Genomic DNA, 5,464 nt, shown 5'->3' with positions numbered 1-5,464 from the left:
TTAGATGCCTTTATTAGCTCATTAAGAGTTTATTAAAGTCTTGCCATGGCCTTCTGCTAGATCTTGCAGCAAGAGAGGGAGGAGATGAGAGGCTTCCAGCTGCACCCGTACGATGGAATACACAGCAGCTCCTCCAAAGGAGGGCTATACTGATTGGTAACTTGATTTGTATGTGCCTATGTGGCCGTGCAGGCGAACATAGAGTCAGTTTGGAAAGATGTACTTCAAAATGTCAATAGTGCGACTTCCCTGGTGGTCCAGTGGTTAAGAATCTGCCTTCCAATGCAAGGGACGTGGGTTCAATCCCTGGTCGGGGGACGAAGATCCCACATTCCATATGGGACAACTAAGCCCATGCGCCACAAATAGAGAGAAGCCTGTGTGTCGCAACGAAAGATCCCAAGTGCCGCAACTAAGACCCGATGCAGTCAAAAATAAATAAATAAAAAAAAATAAACATTAAAAAAAAAAAGAAAAGAAACCAAAATGTCAATAGTGGCCTCTCTGGGGATGGCCTGCTGGGTGATTTCCACTCTCATTTTATGCTTTTTGGTATTGTCTGAGCAAGCGTTTCCTTTATAATCAGAAATAATAATAATAAAGCTGTTTTTATCTTAAAAAGGAATTGAGAAAAGCCATTGAAGAGAAAGGAATGGGAAGAGCTCTTGATAGGCACGTGACCAATGTTTTCGGTCAAATCACTCTGGGAATGGAATGCGGGAAAACCTGTGTCAGCCACTATCGGACCCTCTACTTGGGGGCCATTCAAAATACGAATGTAATAAGGAGTAATTAGACATCTTCCTATGAATGAGGCCAGCACTTATAATCCTCTTGGCACTCTCTTTGAACAGCTCTCATCTTTCTCAGACTCCAAACGATTAATGTCACAGCCCTTCCCAAAGATTGTGTAGTGGCGCTCGGAAGAAAGCTGAGAAGTGAGAGGACTTGTTTATGGATAATTGTCTGAGTGAGTCAGAACTCAGTCAGAGAGCTCCAGGCCGTTAACTTATCTGCCTGAACCTATGAGTCAGGATCAGTCCAGCCCAAGTTGCATGTGTACGTGCCTCCCTGCCCTGCTCTCCCAGGCCAGCTCCCAGCCCTCACACAGGCACACGCACAGGCTGTCACCAGCCTCCGCATCCGTACGTCCTGAGAAGGGTGCAGGCACACTTGGCTTATTCATCTCTCTCTAGGAGGTGCCCACAGCCCTCTTGAGTGCTGAGCTCAGGCTGTAAACTAACGGCAAGATATGAACCATAAAGGGAAAGTAAATAGTAGTCCTCCCTTTCCCAGAAATGTTGCAACAGCCTAGCCGTAGCTTAGAGCATGAATTTAGTGAATAACCAAAAACAACCTATATGTCTGTCAATAGTGGTCAGTTGTAAAACATTATGGTATATTCAGAGAATAGAATACTATGCAGCTGTTAAAAAGAATGAAGTAGGGACTTCCCTGGTGGTCCAGTGGTTAAGACTGTGTGCTTCCACTGCAAGGGGCCCCGGTTCGATCCCTGGTTAGGGAACTAAGATCCTGCGTGTTGCTGCACGGCCAAAAAAAAAAACAGGAATGAAGTAGACCTAGGTAAAGTGACATAGGAAATGGTTAGTTTTAAGAATAAGAGGGAAGTTGCATAGCAGGGTGTATATTATGTTCCCAATTGTGTGAATGTGTATTATGACTTTTTAAAAAAATATTTATTTATTTATTTGGCTGCGCCAGTCTTAGTTGTGGCGTGTGAGATCTTTTTTTTTTTTAACCTCTTTATTGGAGTATTGCTTTACAATGTTGTGTTAATTTCTGCTGTATAACAAAGTGAATCAGCTATATACATACATATATCCGCATATCCCCTCCCTCTTGCATCTCCCTCCCACCCTCCCTATCCCACCCCTCTAGGTGGTCACAAAGCACTGAGCTGATCTCTTTGTGCTATGCGGCTGCTTCCCGCTAGCTATCTGTTTTACATTTGGTAGTGCATATATGTCAATGCTACTCTCTCACTTCGTCCCAGCTTACCCTTCCCCCTCCCTGTGTCCTCAAGTCCATTCTCTACATCTGCATCTTTATTCCTGTCCTAGCCCTAAGTTCTTCAGAACCTTTTTTTTTTCTCTTAGATTCCATATATATGTGTTAGCATACGGTATTTGTTTTTCTCTTTCTGGCTTACTTCACTCTGTGTGACAGACTCTAGGTCCATCCACCTCACTACAAATAACTCAGTTTCATTTCTTTTTATGGCTGAGTAATATTCCATTGTATATATGTGCCACATCTTCTTTATCCATTCATCTGTCGATGGACACTTAAGTTGCTTCCATGTCCTGGCTATTGTAAATAGTGCTCATGCAAGATCTTTAGTTGTGGCATGTAGGATCTTTTAGTTGCGGCATGTAGGATCTTTCAGTTGCAGCATGCAAACTCTTAGTTGTGGCATGTGGGATCTAGTTCCCTGACCAGGGATGGAACCCGGGCCCCCTGCATTAGGAGCATGGAGTCTTAGCCACTGGACCACCAGGGAAGTCCCATGACTCTTATTTTTTAAATTATAAATGGATATCTTCTCAAAGGATAAAAACTACAGAAAAATTTAGACTAAGACATGAAACTCCCCATCGCCACTTGTAGAAGTCAGGATAGGCTAGGTTATGATGTGGTAACAAATACCTCTAAACATCTCTGGCTTAAAACAACCAAGATTTCTTTCTTGCCCATGCTTAAATTCCCAACGTGGCTTGCATAGGCTCAGCACTTTGTAGTCAGCACCTTAGTCATCATTAAACTCTTATGATGCCATCATCCTAACATGAGGCTTCAGGGCTCACCACTGCAAGGGAAGAATGCATGAGAACTGCACACTGGTTCTTGAATGCCTCCCCCAGAAGGGACACGTGTCACTTTTCCTCACATTTCACTGGCCAGAGCAAGTCACGTGGCTACACCTAACTTCCAGACAGTATGGAAGTATTGTTCTCCTATGTATCCAGAAAAAGAAGGGAGCTGGAAATATTGGTGAGCCCTGGTAATGTCTACCACCCACCCCAAACCAGCTGCATCCTTCCAAGCCTTCGTGTTTAATTGATATACATAGTAGTTCTACAGTAATTTAAAAATAAAACAGGTTTGTTAGTCAGACAGACCTAGCTTTGAATCCCAAGTAGGTTATTCACCTGCTGAGTTCCCTTAGACAAGATGCTTGATCTACCCAAGACTCAGTTTTCTCGCCTGTACCTGCTTCCTGGGCCAATGCAGACATGAAATGTAGTAGTATAAATGAAACCTTTAATAAACAGTAGCTTACAAAAGTAGTGATGTCTAACTAGGAAATAAAGAGTACTTGAGGGTGGTTGTTTAGAGGGCTGGAGGTGGGGTGTACAAAGAAATATGGGAAAAGAAAGTCCCTTTCCATCTATCAGAGTTTTTTTGGGGGGGGCCACGCCCTGTGGCATGCAGGATCTTTGTTCCCCGACCAGGGGTCAAACCCATGCCCCCTGCACTGGGAGCACAGGAGTCTTAACCACTGGATCACCAGGGAAGTCCCTATCAGAGTTTTCTAGGGCAATATCTGGACCAGTTTTTCGTGTACCCCATGGCCCCAGCTGTGATGTGGGCTGGGAGAGAGGAGCATCTTATTGGCCCCAGCAGTAGCTGCCTGGTGAGATGCAGCAGTGGATCAGGTGCAAAACAGCTGCCCTGCGTCAACCAGCCCTGTTCAGTCGATCTGGGCTCTACTTTTTCCCACCCTTGTCTTCCCAAAGCTGAGTGTGCTGTTGAAGAGGTTAGCTTTCTAGTTAAAGAAGGACCAGCCTTCATATATAAATATGTTGTTTGAAGAAATAACAATTATCACAGCTTTTCTAGAGGACAGTCTGGCAGCATGTATCAGAAGCCTTAAAAATACACAGACACTTTGATCCAACAGTCGACAGTGAGGAATTTATCCTAAGAAAATAACAGAACAAGTGAATAAAGATGGATTTTTATTGCTCATAAGGAAAAATTGAAAACCTAAATGTCTAGACATAGGAGATTAAACAAACTATAGAATGCTTCATTTATCCAACTATATCTAGACGTGAAACGATGTCAATTGTCCACTGAAAAGTTATATGGAAAAGAGCAATATGTATATAAAAGTGTAGATAGATAGATGATAGATAGATAGGTAGATCTCCTATGATCTCATTGTTGAAAAAGTATATAGGGAATTCCCTGGTGGTCCAGTGGTTAGGGACTCTGCACTTACACTGCCAAGGGCCCAGGTTCAATCCCTGGTTGGGGAAGATCCCACAGGCCGCACTGCACGGCCAAGAAAAACAAACAAACATATACAAATATATACCTTATATATGCTTTGACATTGCAAAAGGATAAATGCCAGAATATTAGCAGTTATTTCCTCCAGGGGGTGGGAATATGAATTTTTTTTGGTTTGTGCAAAGAACATGATTAAGTAATAAAAGACAAAGTTATTTAACTGTGTCTTTTTTTTACCACTGCACCACCAGGGAAGTCCCTATTTAACTGTGTCTTCAGCAACTTTTCACTATCAATCAGTGCTTAAGGTAGTCTGCTCACCTCTGGAGGGGCCTGGGCCCTTGGCTGGGAGTCAGAAAACCTTGGTTTGTGCTGTGTGTGATCTTGGGCAAGCTACCTGGGGTGGGAGGTATTCGTACAAACTTTTTACAAATAGATACAGACACACACTGTGTGTCTATCTACAGTGTGTATCTACAGACACACACTGTGTATCTATCTATTTACAAATAGATAGGACCCACACTGTGCCCGAGATCTCACAGCTCAGGGCACCTGAACTGGATTCTGAACCGAGGTTTCCCGATACTGGGTTAGGATATTCTTACACTACCTTACAGCCACCCCTCTCTGAGCCTCATCTCTAAGGTGACAGGGTCAGAATACAGTCCCTTCCAGCTGAAAAGATTCAATGTTCACAGGAAGTTGCCCCTCCCCCCCATTCCTCGTGCATCACAGGCCCAAGCAGTTGGTATGCGTGCCCTATTTGTCAGATGCCAGCCTTCCCCAGGGGAAGGGACTCCAGGCTGGGGGCTGGAGAGTTCTGGCCTGCCCAGGGCCATCTAGAGGGGGCGGGGGTGGGTGTACTCTTTGGCCAGGCATCTGGCTGGCTGCCTACAGAGCCAGGCGAGAATTGCCCATGAGGGCTGGCTGGGGGCCGAGAACTTGTTGTCTTTCCCTTTAAACAGACACAGGCTGTGTGTTGAGATTCTGGAAACATCTGACCTTTTGCAGAGCATCTCAAGAGTCGTCATGGAGGGCTGGAGAGAGGTCCTTCGCTTTCTGTAAATGCTTTAACCCTTTCCACGCAACACTTAACAATAATAACAAAAAAGATCAGTTGCTGGCCAGGAACTAGAAAGATTTGTTGGGCCTGTTTCCTTTGGGTTGTCTGGGGGAGTTAAGTCATGCCTGGGGGCAGAGAAGA

The 5,464-nt window shown here is 44.4% G+C and overlaps 1 non-coding gene across 1 annotated transcript; it reads left to right on the top strand.

Annotated features, from left to right (window-relative positions):
- The first annotated feature begins 4,209 nt into the window (after positions 1 to 4,209).
- On the top strand, positions 4,210 to 4,283 carry TRNAV-UAC (transfer RNA valine (anticodon UAC)). The gene has a single exon. It is a non-coding gene; the product is annotated as a tRNA-Val (tRNA).
- The last annotated feature ends 1,181 nt before the right edge of the window (positions 4,284 to 5,464 follow it).

This window comes from Orcinus orca, chromosome 2 (genome assembly GCF_937001465.1).
Source record: "Orcinus orca chromosome 2, mOrcOrc1.1, whole genome shotgun sequence".
NCBI classification, from domain to species: domain Eukaryota; kingdom Metazoa; phylum Chordata; class Mammalia; order Artiodactyla; family Delphinidae; genus Orcinus; species Orcinus orca.
The sequence above is the reverse complement of the archived record's forward strand: the minus strand, read 5'-3'. Positions and strand labels throughout refer to the sequence as shown.